Raw genomic sequence first — 16883 nt, 5'->3', positions numbered from 1 at the left:
GAATGTAACCTTATTTAAAACGCAACTAAAACGTCACCTTTCATATCAATAGATTTGCGCCTGTATATCTCCAGGATAAAGGTCAAACCCCTACCGCATCGCGGTATTTTGTCGCCAGTCTTCTTTCCTACAGCATTGACAAAGATGATATAAAATAAATACACAAAGAAGATATTCATCTGTATTTCATGTTAAGGGAGTACATGCAATAAGGACAACTGGAAACATAAATAACCGTAATTAATGTATGTAACACATTTAATGAATGAAACTGGGATCAGAGCAGTAGTTTATAAACATAACATCCATCGCAGCATACCTCTCAAGTGTACCTCATTACGAAGAACGTACCTCATTTGGGGTCTTAAAAAGTTCATGTTCCTCAAAGTTCCTGGAAGTTCCACATTGAAAGACACATTCAGTGTTAGGAATTTTTTTAAGTGAAATCTGTGGTAAATAGAAATTAATCATATTAATTCATTAAAAGATCTTCTTTATAAGTAAAACCAGCATATTTTAGCCATCCTATGGCCTTCCTAGTTGAAACTGTTAGTAATCCATTAGTATGTGTTCCACATTTTGCCCGTTTGTTGCACATTATGAGGGCTAGTGTTCCTCATTTTGGAGATGGAAGGTAGAGAGCTATGCATTGCAGTCATAACATTCACAGCTATGATTACATGACACAGGTGCTAAGATCCATCGCAGTCATAAAAATCACAGCTATGCTTACATGAGACACCTGGTTGATGGTTCTAAACACAATTATGAACAGGAACAAAAAAAAAAAAAAAAGTGGCAACTGGTATGGGTGAAATATGCCAAAACAAAACCAGCGGCAAGTGGTAGGGGTTTAACTGGAAAGTACCGGTCACTACTGTCTTCAACAGGCCATATCATCAAACCATTTTTCTTTGTTCAGAATCCCACGCCCCATAAGTCCATACCTTTCAACTTGTTAGAACAAGAAATCTGGACAAAGTCACAAATAATGGGGGGGGGGGGGCAAGGCCCAGGCCCAGGCCCAAGCCCAAGCCCAAAAAATAGGGACACATTTTAAATATTACTCTTACAAACTTAGAAAGTTGATAGAATAACAGGTTTTTCGTTAGCACACAATTTCTGAAGGCTCTTCAGTCTGAAAATCAAATGTATGCCATTATTTCCTGACTTTATTACTCAATGATTTGTCAGTGATTTGACAGAAAGCTACAATTTTATGAGAAACAGACTAAAAAATGAGTTAAAAATCTGGATGGTTGAGAGCTATGCCCATAACCGACCGGTCTTCACCAACACCTGAATAGTTTTTACTAGCATCTACCAGCCATATACATAGTTTTGTGAGACTGCCCAACCCCCACCTCTATCCTTTTGCTATAAATGATATGATAGGTACACACGTGTATGTGAATTATATGTATATAATCTGTGAACGTGATTTATACCCCACCTTTTAATTACAATTTTAACACTTTCTGCCTTAACTAGTTCATTCCCTCATCCATTTCTTTGAATTTCTAAGCATTAATCATATACTCTGTTAATCACACACTGTATTGTCTGTTTGACAAACCCACTAAAACTCTTTGAAAGCTAAATGTTCAACATCTACTAATGCATGTGTCTTTATACTGTAACTGTCTTTATTTCATACGAATGTAATCTAATTAACAAATGTATGTGTAATTATTTAATGTTTATTCATGTTTATTATTGAATGCTGTTTAAAAATATATGTAATATGAATTGCTAATTAACTTGTAGATGCTTTGCTCAGTGCCTTATAGTCATCCTCTCTCACGCTCTCTCTCTCTGTTCTTGTTTTGTTGTGGTAACACTTTTTAAGATGTAGGTAGAAGGGTCCTATACACTTCCAACAGCTGGAAAGACCACAAAAGTATCTCACCAAGAGGATTACTGGCCTTAAACAGATGTCCTATGCAGCCCGACTGAAAAAAACTCCGGCTGTACTCAGTGGCATATCGCTTACTCAGTGGTGATCTCTGCCTGACTTACAAAGCCATGTCCAACTCAGAATTGATGGACACGCTCCACCTAAAGAAGTCCAAGTCACTGCGAGCCACGCGCTCTAGTGAGCTAAACCTTGCCTCAACAATAAATAGAACATGCTGGAGGGATAGATTCCTGTCACAGAGACTCCCCATGCTGTGGAACAAAATTCCAAACTACATTAGGCAGAGCCCCTCACTAACATTCTTCAAGAGAAACTTTGACGAGTGGATGGGTAACAGAAAATGCACCCCTGGGATCACTTAATTGGCTCTGCTTGACAGAGGATCAGCTAATTAATCAATGGGGCGGTGAAAGCTGACACACTCTGGCTAGGCTTATAAATGCCCTCGGGCAGATAGCGTAGTACCTACCTATGAACCTGTGAACCTATAACACTAAGAATGAATACATCCAAGAATACAAATAGGCATACATAAGCAAGCATTAACAATTTCTAGGTAGTTACAATAGTGAATGATGCATGAAGAAAAACTTGTTACTTTTTTTTTTCCACTAGAAGGTTGCTCGTTCTGTTCAGAACTGTACATTAGTTAAACAGGTCTACTGGCTCTGTAAAGGACTTATCATTGGAATAGTTGGATCATGATGGATTCCTAGCAACAGTGCAGAGTATGAATTAACCTGGGGAATAGCATGAGCAAAGCCAGTTATTTAAGTAATGGGTTTTGAGGAGTTTTTTAAATTGGAGATGGGAGGTGATAGAAGTTAACTGGATTGGGAGTGAGTTCCAGATGTTGGCAATGGAGCAGACAAAGAGAGATTTCCAAGCTTCATTTTTATGTTTGCTGACACTGATTAAGTTTTGACTATTGGATCTTAAGGCTCTAGTGGTGGTATATTGATGAATTAAGTTCTGAAGGGCTGGGTTGTTTTCTGGAAGGTAGTAGAGCTTGTGAGCTATTAAGAGTTGGTTGAGTAGGAGTAGCTGAGGTAGCTCAAGCCAATTTAGTTGCTTGAGGGCAAGGCAGTGATGGGATCTGTGAGTGGCATCTGTGGCGAACTTGTCAGTCTTGTTGTAACAAGATACCATTTTGTTTAGTTTGCTGTGGCAAAGGTTGGTAAAGATAGGGGAGGCATAAAGGAGAATAGATAGGAGGTGAGTCCTTGCAATAGTGGCTTTGGTATGTTTGATGATGAACTGTTTGTTCCTATAAAGGAGACCAAGTTTTTTGTTAACTTTCTTTATAGTTTGGGCTATGTGTATGTCGAATTTCAGATTATTGTCAATTTCAACACCTAGCAGTTTAGTGTGTGTGGTTGGGTTGATCTTTATGTTATCTTTAGATGTAATGGTAAAGTCGTTGTTTAGAGGGTGAGGTTTTCCAGGACTGAAGAGAATGAGTTTTGTCTTTTTGGGATTAAGAATAAGTTTGATGTTAGTGAACCATGATTCTGCAAGGATAAAGTTGTTTTGAGTTATGGTTTGAAGCTCCTTTAGGGTGGGGGCAGCACACATAATGGTGGTGTCATCTGCATATTGCACTACTGAGGCTGAGGGTGAGGCTGAGGTAGTCTGATTAGTAAAAAGTGAGAACAGCAAAGGACCGAGGATAGACCCTTGAGGGACGCCTATGGCTACTGGTAGTAGGGGGGACAGTTGGCCTTGCCATAAGACAGCTTGTTGACGGTCTGATAAATAGTTACTGAACCATCATGTGGTGGAGGAGCTTATGTTAAGGGTAGATAGAGTCTCCAAGAGTATAGTATGGTTAACCAGATCAAAGGCTTTGGATAAGTCTTAAGAATTTGGAGGAAGTACAGATGTGCAGCAACATCAGCACTGCTGTGCACACTACCAGACATGACTGCAGAATGTTCATTAACATTCCATTCTTATGTCTGTGGACTAATTTGACAATAATCCATGATTGGGTGTAGGTAACACAGGATTTACCCACTGTTTGTGTGGTTTGATCACAGGGGCAAAGCCACTCTGGCAACTGTAGGTAAATCCTACAGTGCCAACTGTAGGTAAATCCTGTGTTATCCACACCTGGGAGTGGGTTATTCGTATTATACAATGACGTTATTTAACATGAAAAAGTCTTGCTTTTTATAAACAATGTCATTATATAAAACAACTTTAGTGCCCTTCCTCCAGTTTCAAATATGATATGTTGTCTGGCAGATTTGCAAGGAATGAAGTCAGTAAATTAATGAGGATATCTGTGTGTCAACAGGTAAGCACTGACAATATATGCTGAGGAGTTGTTTACTGTAGCACTCACAGCACAAACATTTGCAAGTTGTTTTTTTTGTTTGTTTTTTTTAGTGGATTGCATTGTTCTGCTTCATGGAGCAGTTTATTGGTGTTAAATACTTCTTTTTTTAACATTTTAAATTCTCCGCTTAGAGGAGTGAAAAAAAGCTAGCCAAAACCGTTTCCTGTAAGGAATGCTGGGTTTACAGTCAGCATGCTGTTTGGTTTCTCCAATCAGCATGCCTGTTTTGGAATACTAATGACTGATTATTGTGCGAGTACTCACTGTGGCAGTGTGCCTTTTCTCATAGGGTTCAATGCTGTTCAGGCAGCACCCATTCTGCATCTCCCAAATATATGCTTTTAAAACCCATATCTCTGTCACATTCATATCTTGGTGCCAGAAGTAGAAATTCAGCCACTGTACAAAATGACTGGCCCATTTCTGCTTGAGTTTTACGAATATAGTTTTGACTTGGCCTGTTTTTACTTTAGTTATGATGTTACACTTTTGACTTGGACTGATTAGAAGTAGTCTTGTGACAGCATTCTGTCCATAATTGTTTATTTTTTTTAATTGTACATACTAAGAACAAGACTTCAGATAGAAAAATTACAAACATAGTAAGTGATTACAGAATGTGATCATGGGTGCCCAATTAGGCTGCCATCTCTCAGTCCCAGATGATAAGTCTGTATTTGCAAATGAACATCATATTTAGCTCATCCTATTTTTAAGTGCAGCTTTATGCTTATTTTATGCCACCTTGAATTTTCCCAGTGTAACTGAATTCATTGAACACAGTTGTCTCATTAAAGAAGTACATAAGTACACCCTCAACTCTACCACATTCTGTTTTGAAAGTATGCCCCGTTATTTATATGGAGTTTATCTTGGCATTTCCTCCTCTTTCCTTTTGTTGTGTTGGTTGCATCTTAAATTCTCTTAATCTTCCATTATAAGACATACATAACTAGCAAATGTTTTGTTTTCTGTATCATGCCATGAACTTTGAAAGCTTTTTGGAGCAATGAAGATTCATTTGTTTTCAGTGAAATGTTTGCAGTTGGAAACTAAATGCATAAACTACACATTTAGGTGTTAAAAGCTACAAGAATGGTAATCCTACTTTGAAGATAAGTATGACAGTAGTGGGCCTTCCAGGGATAGCTATTGAGGTTTTAACCTGTGCAGTTTAACTTTTCATATTATGATGTCTTTCTTTAGCTGAGTCATTTGGAGATGCTGTATTTGGGATTTTATGTCATAGATTTAAATTTGTGACTTTTTATATGGAAGGAGGCAAATAGAACTTTCAAGCAAGTAAAAGCAGACCACCCAGAAATGTAATTCTGTCCCATTTTTGATAATAACCAAAATTCATTGTTGATGCTTTAAACTTACTATACAGAGTTGTGTATGTCCCATGTTTAGTTGGACATGCCCTAATCCATCATATAGAATGACTGTGTTAAAATATAATGTACCTGACTCTTCATGATGTTCTTCGTGTTTCACTGTTGCAGTCATTACATTTGGGTAATCTGCTGGCAGGTTGCCCTCAGTCGGCCTGATTAACAAAGTCTTGGGTCCTGCGTTGGGTGCTGTCCCTTCTTCCATGACGTCAGGTCGTCAGGGGTATAAAACATGCAGCTGATGCCATTTTATCAGTCTTTCTTGCCGTGCGGTGCCCGAAGCAGAAGCAGTTCGCAAGTGCTGGTCAGCCGACTCCTGAAATTTTCGTTTTCGAGTTTCAGTACCAAAGTCTTCAACTTAAAGCTAAGTACCCCGTTGGGGAAACTTTTTCTTGCTCCTTACCGATGTCAGTAAAAGTTAATAATTGCATTACTTGTGGAAAGCAAATATCTCATAAAGATTTTCATTTGTACTGTATTCCTTGCCTAGGCCCTGACCAATGACGTACCTTGCTGTCGGTTTTGTGCTTTATTTAATCAGCGCACTGTCCATTGTCTGTATATTTTTGCCTCTAAATATTTAGGTTCTCGGTTTAATTATCCAGAAATGTCATCAGTTAGCCATCCGACTACCAGGATTCTGAAAAAACGCAAAGATAAAGACAGTGACAGGCCGCCAAGGTCCAAAACTGCTGCCAACACTTCTCCTAAGCCAGTCGCCAGTTCGCCAGTACTCAGTGAGGCACTTTTGCAGCCCCTGATACCCGCTATTTCTGATTCGCAGGCCTCTACTGAGACCCATTCGGAGTCCGGTATGCCGTGAGATACTTCAGCTATGGAACCCGTGGAGGTCTCTACCTTGGATGGGTCCGGAGCCGCTGTGCAGGCACCGGCTTCTGAGGGTGTATTCAGGCCTACAGACTTGCATATTAAATCGACACCGCCTTCATTACTAAGGCCTAAATCTTGATCCATTTCTAAAAAACTGACGCCCAGGCCACATGCTCAGGTCCCTATGCCTAAAAAACAAATGATAAAAATGGCTGAAGATCTACTTACTCTAATCAGGGGTAGTCAAATCCCCTCCCAAGAGGCCTAGGGCTGAGCTTGATTATGAATCTTTCTTCTGACAACCTGGATTTGTCCATACCTACCTATGAGGATTCTGATGCAGAGGATTACATTCCCATTGCTTACCCTCCTGAGGATATTTCTTTTGGGGAAACTTTACATACTTTAAGGGAGCATTTCCACTAGGAAAGCCAGGAATTTTCTGATTCAAAGAAGAGGCTTAGGGATTTCCTTCTTTTACCTCAGCATAGGCCTTTGGCTATACCTCCTGTACTAGACATTGTTGATGATGTGTTCTCGGAATCCAGCTTAGCTCCTGATTCCCTGCCTCCAGCTCCTAGTAAACCTGACAGATGCTACAGGGTTCCTGAGTCCCACAAGTTTATTTTCAAAAATCCTGTTGCAGATCCAGAAACTATTTCTCAGGGGCCCAAGGGCATTAAGGCTTCTACTGCTAAAAATCCTACCCCTTCTGATAGAGATTCCAGGGCGCTGGATAGATGGGGTAAAAAGGTTTATACTTCTGCAAACTTAGCAAGCAGAGCTTTAAACTGCCAATTTCATATGTTAAAATATCAACAGCATATTATTGGACTGCTTAAACAGAAAATGATGTTGATTCCTGACTTACAGGATTTAATGCATTCTGCTGAACAAGTAGGAAAACATACTTTGCAGTGTGGTTTTGATTCTTTAGAGGCCTCTTGCAGGGCTGCTGTTACTGGGTCTGTGCTTAGAAGGCATGCTTGGCTTAAGGAGCAATCTTTGCCTGATCATGTTAAAGCTAAACTGTTAGATGCTCCTTTAAATCAGGACCGCCTGTTTGGCAATAAGGCCAAAGAAGTTCTTAAAAAGATGGAAGCTAAAGCTAAATCTATGCAAACTGTTAAAGATTTTTTACAAGTGCAACCTCCAAGATTTAGTAGGCACTGGCCTACTAAGAATTGGTCCTTTCCAGTTCCTTCTAGGTCCTCTCAAGCCAAACCCAGACACAGAATAAAAAACAGGTTTCAGCCCCAGGGGACTCTCAGAACTAAGCAGTGGGGGGTCTCCACTTCCAAATCTGGAAATATCAAGATACCCCCCTATGGTAAATAGTCTCAATGACTTCCTTTTAAAATTCCCAAGCACTTACATTTTGACTGCCCCTTTGGGGGAAAGATTGCTCTTCATGCAAAGAACTGGGAACTCATAACCCAGGACAAATGGGTTTTAAATATAGTGTCCCAGGGATACAGATTTCATTTCCACACGTTGCCAACACCAAACGGGTGGCCAGACCTGCCCCCAAATCAGTGGGCAGAGGCTCAAAAACAAGTACTTTCCCTCTTAAGCATGGGGGCTATTCAGCTGGTACCAGAAGAGGAAAAGGGACAAGGTTTCTACTCCAGGCTTTTTCTGGTACCCAGAAAAGACAAATCATGGCGTCCAATCCTGGACCTGTCTACTCTAAACATCTTTCTGGAGATTCGAAAATTCAAGATGCTGACTCTTCACCAATTACTTCCTATGCTAGGCAAAGACGCCTGGTTGGCAACTCTAGATTTAAAAGAAGCATACCTGCATATCCCAATCAGGGAATCTTGCAGAAGATACCTACGCTTCAAAGCAGGCGACTTGCATTATCAGATGTTCTTCATGTTTCACTGTTGCAGTCATTACATTTTGGTAATCTGCTGACAGGTTGCCCTCAGTCGGCCTGAATTCCAAAGTCTTGGGTTCTGCGTCGGTTGCTGTCTCCTCTTCCATGACGTCAGGTTATCAGGAGTATAAAACATGCAGCCGACGCCATTTTCTTCAGTCTTTCTTGCCGCGTGGTGCCCGAAGCAGAAGCATTTCACAAGTGCCGGTCGGCCGACTACTGAAATATTCGACTTTGAGTTTCAGAACCGAAGTCTTCACTAAAGCTAAGTACCCCGTTGGGGAAACTTTTTTCTTGCTCCTTACCGATGTCAGAAAAAGTTAATAATTGTATTACTTGTGGGAAGCAAATACCTCATAAGGATTTTCATTTATACTGTATTCCTTGCCTAGGCCCTGATCACAACGTGCCTGGCTGTCAGTTTTGTGCTAGATTTAACCAACACACTATTAAGCGTCGGTATATTTTTGCATCAAAGTATTTTGGAAACAGATTTAACTACCCAGAAATGTCGTTGGATAGCAATCCGACTACTGGAGTACATAACAAACGCAAAGAAAAGGACAGGGAAAGGCAGTTGAGATCCAAAACCGACAATGAAGCTTCTCCTAAGCCAGTTGCCGGTTCGCTGGTACTCAGTGAGGTGCCTTCCCAGCCCCTGATACCTGCTACCTTCGAGTCGCAGGCCTCTACCGACATCCACGTGGAGTCCGGCATGCCGCAAGATACTCAAGGTATTGGAACAACGGATGTGTCTCCCTCGGATGGGTCTGGAGCTGCTGAGCAGGCACCAGCTTCTGAGGGTGTATTCAGACCTCAACATTTGTATATTAGACTGATGACAGCTGCAAAACCAAAGACAAAAGCAACTTCTAAAACTAAAAAACCGATGCATGAGCCACGTGCACAGGCCTCTATGCCTAAAAAACAGATGATCAAAATGGCTGAAGACCTCATTACCTTGATCAGGGGTACCCATCCCCCTCCAGATAAGAGGCCTAGGCAAGACACTGATTATGAATCTTCAAATCAGGTTTCTGTTTCTTCTGATTCCTCTTCTGATTAGGAATTATCTATACCTCCCTATAAGGATTCTGATGCAGAGGAGTCTATACCATCTGCATCTCCTCCTGAGGATTATTCATTTGTAGAAACCTTGCATACTTTGAGGGAGCATTTTCACTGGGAGAGTCAAGACTTCTCACAATCAAAAAAGAGGCGCTGGGATTTCCTTCTTCTGCCTCAGCACATGCCTTTAGCCATTACCCCTGTTTTAGACATTGTGGATGATGTATTTTCGGAGTCAAGCTTGACCCCTGACTCCTTACCTCCAGCTCCCAGTAAGCCTGACAGATATTACAGGGTCCCTGATGCTCATAAATTTTTATTTAGAAACCCTGCTACTGATCCTGAAACTATTTCACAGGGTCCAAAGGGAGTTAAGGCCTCAACAGCAAAAAATCCTACCCCCTCTGACAGAGATTCAAGGGCACTGGACATATGGGGAAAAAAGGTTTATACATCTGCAACCTTGGCAATCAGGGCCTTAAACTGTCAATTTCATATGCTTAAGTACCAACAACATGTTATGGGATTGCTGAAACAGAAAATGATGTTGATTTCAGAATGTGCAGAAAATAAAGAACTGCAGGAATTATTGCATGCAGCTGAACAGGTTGGAAAGCATACTTTGCAATGTGGTTTTGACTCCTTAGAGGCCTCCTGCAGGGCTGCAGTTACTGGATCTGTGATTAGGAGGCATGCCTGGTTAAAGGAACAGAATTTGCCTGATCATGTTAAAGCTAAATTGCTAGATGCACCTTTACAGCATGATTCTCTGTTTGGTATTAAGGCAGAAGAAGTTTTAAAGAAAATGGAAGACAACGCTAAGTCTATGCAAACTGTTAAAGACTTCTTACAAGTGCAGCCACCTAGATTCAGTAGACACTGGCCTACAAAAAATTGGTCCTTTCCTGTGTCAGACAGAGCTCAAAGGGGCAAATCCAGACACCCTAAGGGTTCCAGATACCAGGCGCAAGATTCATACAGGTCAAAGCAATGGGGCGCTTCTACCTCCAAATCTGGAGGAGGTAAAGTGCAAACCTACAGAAAACAATCCCAATGACTTCCCTCTGCCTACACCAAGCACTTATCTTTTGGCAGCACCCATAGGGGGAAAGTTAGCACTTTTTGCTCAAAATTGGCAGTTAATAACCCAGGACAAGTGGGTACGAAACATACTATCACAGGGATACAGATTCCATTTCCACACTCTGCCAATGGCAAATGGTTGGCCAGATCTTCCAAAAAATCAATGGGCAGAGGCACAGAAACAGGATACATCCCTCATGGATATGGTGCCATTCAGCCAGTACCAGAACAGGAAAAAGGACAAGGTTTTTACTCAAGACTGTTCTTGGTAACCAGAAAGGACAAGGCCTGGCGGCCAATACTGGATTTATCGATTTTGAACACGTACCTGGACATTCCAAAATTCAAAATGCTGACTTTGCAGCAGCTTCTGCCCATGCTGGGCAAGAATGCTTGGTTAGTGACATTAGACCTAAAAGAGGCATACCTGCATGTCCCAATAAGACAATCGTGCAGAAGATACCTCAGATTCAAGGCTGGCTTAATGCATTACCAATTCTCTGCACTGCTCTTTGGCTTATCTACTGTGCCCAGGGTCTTTACAAAGTGCCTGGCACCAGTAATTGCATTTTGCAGACAAAGAAGTATACAAATATATCCTTACTTAGACGACTGTCTCATTCAAGCAGAGAACAAGGACATTCTTCTTCGACACCTGGCATTTGTGAAAAGGCTTCTAACATGCCTAGGGTACACAATGAACGAAAAGAAATCACAACTGGTACCCTCTCAAAAGATAACATTCCTGGGTGCAAGCTTGAATATAACTGCCCAGATGGCTTACCTCACGCCAGACAAGCAAAGGCAACTGACTACTTACTTCAAACTGATGGCAACAAAATCCCAGTTATCTGCAAGACAAATTCTGCAGGCTCTGGGCTTCATGGCATCCTGCATCCTACTGATTCCATATGCAAGACTGCATATGAGGAAACTTCACTGGTACCTGAAAAGTTTATGGAGTCAACATTCTCACAGTCTGGAAGCAGTGATTCCTCTCATTCCCTGCCTACAACAGGAGTTTCTATGGTGGGCAAAGGCATGTCACAAAAACACAGGACGGGCCTTCACTCTCCCCCCTGCCAGCCAAACCTTAACAGAAGTATTGGATTACGCCTGGGGGGCCCACATGGCAGGAAGATGCATTCAGGGCATATGGACCCCAAAACAAATGCATCTGCATATCAACCAGAAAGAGATGCTAGCTGTTCAAAATGCCCTAACAGCCTTCAAGGACTTAATTCATCCAGGACAACTACTGATAAAGACGGACAACACCACAGTCATGTGGTATATAAACAAGCAAGGGGGCACACACTCATACCCCCTTTGCATATTAGCCATGGCACTGTGTGAAACAGCTTTGACCTACCAAATACATCTTCAAGCTCAATTCCTGCCAGGAAAACAAAATACACTGGCAGACGATTTAAGCAGAAACCTTATGGATCCTCACGAGTGGAAACTAAATCCACAAGTCTTCAGCATGATAACAGAGGAATGGGAGAGCCCAGACATAGATCTGTTTACCTCTCCTCAAAATTATCAATTGAAAAGATTCTGCACAAGGACTTATCACAGACAAGCATGGAAAGTGGACGCCCTATCCTTCAGTTGGAAAAACCTATCAGTTTACGCTTTTCCTCCTCTGCCTCTTCTCCCCAAGGTCCTCCTAAAAGTCAGACAAGAGAAACCAAAGATGATACTTATTGCCCCGGACTGGCCCCGCCAGTACTGGTACCCAATCCTAAGGAACTTGTCTCAATACCCAGCTTGGACCTTACCTCAAAGACCTCAACTACTGTCCCAACAAAACAATCAGGTCCTGCACAATCAACTATAGACACTGAACCTGGCAGCATGGCTGATCATGTAGTTATACAAACAACGCCTCTCAGTAAAGCTGTGATGGATGTCATTTTGGAAGCCAGAAGGCCTAGTACTAGAAAATCTTATGCTGACAAATTGAAGAGATTCTGTGCTTGGAATCAAGAACAAGGAACTGATACAGCAAAACCAAATATTCCTCAGATATTACAATACTTAACTGAGATGCTTGACAAAGGCCTATCTTTCTCATCAATTAAAATCCATGCCTCTGCCATTTCGGCTCATTATAATACAGAGCCACCAATCTTCTCATCCATTACTAAAGCAGTATCTTAGAGGAGCCAACATTTTAAGGTCTCCTAGAAGATCACCATTACCTGCATGGGACCTCAATTATGTGTTGGGAAAGCTCACCCTGCCTCCATTTGAACCAGCTGCTACCGCTGATATAAAGTTCTTATCATGGAAAACAGCTCTGCTACTAGCAATTACTTCAGCAAGAAGAGTTTCAGAGCTACAGGCCCTCATGGCTGTAGAGCCTTTTATCATATTTTACCCAGACAGGGTGTCTCTGAGGACAAATCCTACATTTATGCCTAAGGTGGTTTCCAGTGTGGCTCTTAATCAAACAATTCATCTGCCAACCTTTTATCCAAATCTGCAGAACAAGGGGGAGAGAATTCTGCATTCATTGGACGTACACAGACAGCTAAGATTCTTCTTGAGCAGGACTAAAGCTCTAAGAAAAACTGAGCAATTACTAATGTCATATGCTGCAGGATCAGAAGGAAAGGCTATTTCAAAGCAGACAGTTTCAAAGTGGATAAGCCACTGCATCCGTTTCTGCTACTTACACCATGGTAAACCTGTGCCCAAGGGCATTAGGTCTCATTCCACCAGAGCTGCAGCTACTTCAGCAGCCTTTCTCAGAGGAGTACCAACCAAAAACATTCTAGAGGCTGCTACTTGGAGTTCTCTTCACACCTTTACAAAGCATTATCATTTGCCTCTCTAAGTCCAGGGCAGGCTTTGCCACTGCAGTTCTGCAGGGCCTTTTAGCCGCACCTAATGCTGTTTAGCTCCAGCCTCCCAACCATAGCTTTGGGATTCTACCCAAATGTAATGACTGCAACAGTGAAACATGAAGAACATAGTACAGTTGTGTACACTTACCATAAATGTAGATGTTCGAGTGTATTCACTGTTGCAGTCCAGGTTTTTCCTTCTCTATCTTCTACAACCTATGTGGTGTATTTGCTTGTAAATGAAGGTAAAGTTTATATTGATGTGTGTGTGTGTGTGTGTGTGTGTGTGTGTGTGTGTGTGTGTGTGTGTGTGCGTGCGTGTGTGTGTGTGTGTGTGTGTGTGTGTGTGTATGTATATATATATATATATATATATATATATATATATATATATATTTATTTATATATATATTTTTTTTGCTACCTTTCTGGGGGCATCTGACATCGGGGGCATGAAAAACTAAAGAAAATGGCGTCAGCTGCATGTTTTATACCCCTGACGACCTGACGTCACAGAAGAGGAGACAGCAACCGACACAGGACCCAAGACTTTGGAATTCAGGCCGACTGAGGGCAACCTGCCAGCAGATTACCCAAATGTAATGACTGCAACAGTGAATACACTCGAACATCTGCATTTATGGTAAGTGTACACAACGGTACTTTCTCTGCACTGCCCTTTGGCTTGTCTACTGCGCCCAGGTTATTCATAAAGTGCCTGGCTCCAGAGATTGCATTTTGTAGGCAAAGAAATATTCAAATATATCCATACCTGGACGATTGTCTAATTCAGGCAGAAAACCAGGGCATACTTTTAAACCATCAGGCATTTGTAAAAAGGGTTCTAACTTGTCTGCGGTACACCATAAACGAAAAGAAATCACAACTGGTACCCTGTCAATAGATTACATTCCTAGGTGCAAGCTTGAGTACAACTGCCCAGATGGCTTTCCTCACACCAGAAAAACAAATTCATTTGGTAACCTACTTCAAAGACGTGGCCGCAAAAACCCTGCTATCTGCAAGAGAAATACTGCAAGCCTTGGGGTTCATGGCCTCCTGCATTCTTCTAATTCCATATGCAAGACTGCATATGAGGAAACTACAGTGGTATCTAAAAAGTGTATGGAGTCAACATTGTCACAGCCTGGAAACAATGATTCCTATCATACCTTGCCTATGCCTAGAGTTCCTATGGTGGGCAGAGGCCTGCCACCAAAACAAGAACTACCATTCACACTACCCCCTGCCTCCCAAACCCTAACTACAGATGCATCAGACTATGCATGGGGGGCTCACCTGGCAGGGAAGTGCATTCAGGGCAAATGGAACCCAAATCAAATGCACCTACATATCAATCAAAAAGAAATGTTAGCTGTACAGAATGCACTGACAGCCTTCAAGGACTACATTCTTCCAGGACAGCTAATGGTAAAGACGGACAAAACTACGGTTATGTGATACATAAACAAGCAGGGGGGTACACATTTCTACCCCCTCTGCAGACTAGCCATGGCATTGTGGAACACAGCCTTGAGCTACCAAGTGCATCTACAAGCTCAATTCCTACCAGGAAAATTGAATACACTGGCAGACGGACTAAGCAGAAACCTCATGGACCCACACAAGTTGAAACTGGAACCACGGATTTTCAACATTTTGACAAGCGAATGGGGAAGACCAGACATAGATCTATTTGCCTCCCCCCAGAACTACCAGTTGGACATGTTTTTCCCAAGGACTCCCCACAAACAAGCCTGGAAAGTGGATGCTCTGTCCTTCAGCTGGAAAAACCTATCAGTGTACGCCTTCTCCCCTCAGCCTCTGCTCTCCAAAGTTCTACTAAAAGTCAAACAAGACAAACCAAGGATGATGTTGATTGCTCCAGACTGGCTGCGCCAACACTGGTAACCCCTCCTGCGCAGTGTGTCGCAATTATCTCCATGGCACCTGCCTCAGACCCCTTCCCTGCTTTCTCAGCAGGAGAACCAAATTCTGCACCCTCAGCTTCCAACATTGAACCTTGCAGCCTGGCTAATCACTTAAATTCACCCTTATCATCCCTCAGCAAACCTTGGAGGCAAGGAGACTTAGTACTAGAAAATCTTATGCTGACAAATGGAAAAGATTCTGTGCCTGGAACCAATCTTTAGGGATGAGCACAGCAGCGCCCAATTTACCTCAGATTTTGCAATACTTAACTGAGATGCTTCAGAAGGGCCTGTCCTTTTCCTCCATTAAAATCCATGCCTCAGCTATTTCAGCTCATTATAACACAGAACCTCCCCTCTTCTCTCATCCTCTGCTCAAGCAGTATCTCAGAGGGGCAAAAAACTTGAGACCACCTGGGAGAGCTCCAACCCCTGCCTGAGACCTTAACTTTGTTTTGGAGAAACTCAATCTACCTCCTTTCGAGCCAGCAGCTACTGCAGATTTAAAATTTCTTTCCTGGAAAACAGCCTTCCTTTTAGCAACTACTTCAGCTAGAAGGATATCTGAATTACAGGCCCTTATGGCAGTGGATCCTTTCATCATCTTTCATGCGGACAGGATATCTCTGAGGATCAATTAATCCTTCATGCCCAAGGTGGTTTCCAGTGTGGCTCTGAATCAGTCCATTCATTTGCCAACCTTATTTCCCAATCCACAGAACAAAGGGGAACGGATTCTGCATTCCTTGCATGTGCACAGACAACTAAGATTTTAGTTGGAGAGGACTAAACCTCGAAGAAAATCTGAACAACTGCTGGTAGCATTTGCTAAAAGGGCAGAGGGGAAGGCTATTTCAAAACAAACCATTTCTAAATGGATAAGCCATTGCATTCATTTCTGCTATAAGCACCATTGAAAACCTATCCCCTATCCCCCAGGGGATCAGGTCTCACTTCACCAGGGCTGCATCTACTTCTACAGCCTTTCTCAGAGGTGTTCCTATCAGGGACATCCTAGAAGCTGCTACCTGGAGCTCTGTACATAATTTCACCAAGCATTATTATTTACCAATTTTCTCTAAATCCAGAGCTGGCTTTGCTACTGCTGTCTTGCAGGGCCTTATAGCTGGCCCTAATGCTGTATAAACTCCTCCTCCCAACCATAGCTTTGGGAATCTACCCAAATGTAATGACTGCAACAGTGGAACACGAAGAACATAGTACAGTTGTGTACACTTACCATAAATGTAGATGTTCGAGTGTATTCACTGTTGCATTCCTGGTTACCCTCCCTCTAGCCCCCTGACTTCTGTTGTCTATACCTCTATTCTTGTTTACTATGTTTAAAGCTTTCTGGTGTATTTGCTTTTTGTTGGAGGTTTAACCTTGTTTATAATTGCTTCCCATTATGGGGGCACCTGACATCTGGGTCAAGAAAAACTGATAAAATGGCGTCGGCTGCATGTTTTATACACCTGATGACCTGACTTCATGGAAGAAGGGACATCTTCCAACGCAGGACCCAAGACTTTGTTAATCAGGCCAACTGAGGGCAACCTGCCAGCAGATTACCCAAATGT

At 42.1% G+C, this 16883-nt stretch overlaps 1 protein-coding gene across 1 annotated transcript in view; it reads left to right on the top strand.

The window, feature by feature from the left end:
* Positions 1–16883, top strand: part of LOC122812984 (E3 ubiquitin-protein ligase rnf213-alpha-like) — a 1982151-nt gene that overhangs the window by 1442029 nt on the left and 523239 nt on the right.

Source organism: Protopterus annectens, chromosome 10.part0 (genome assembly GCF_019279795.1).
Source record: "Protopterus annectens isolate FY-2018-M chromosome 10.part0, PAN1.0, whole genome shotgun sequence".
Taxonomy (NCBI): domain Eukaryota; kingdom Metazoa; phylum Chordata; order Ceratodontiformes; family Protopteridae; genus Protopterus; species Protopterus annectens.
Note: the sequence above shows the minus strand (reverse complement) of the source record. Positions and strands in the feature narration are given on the sequence as shown.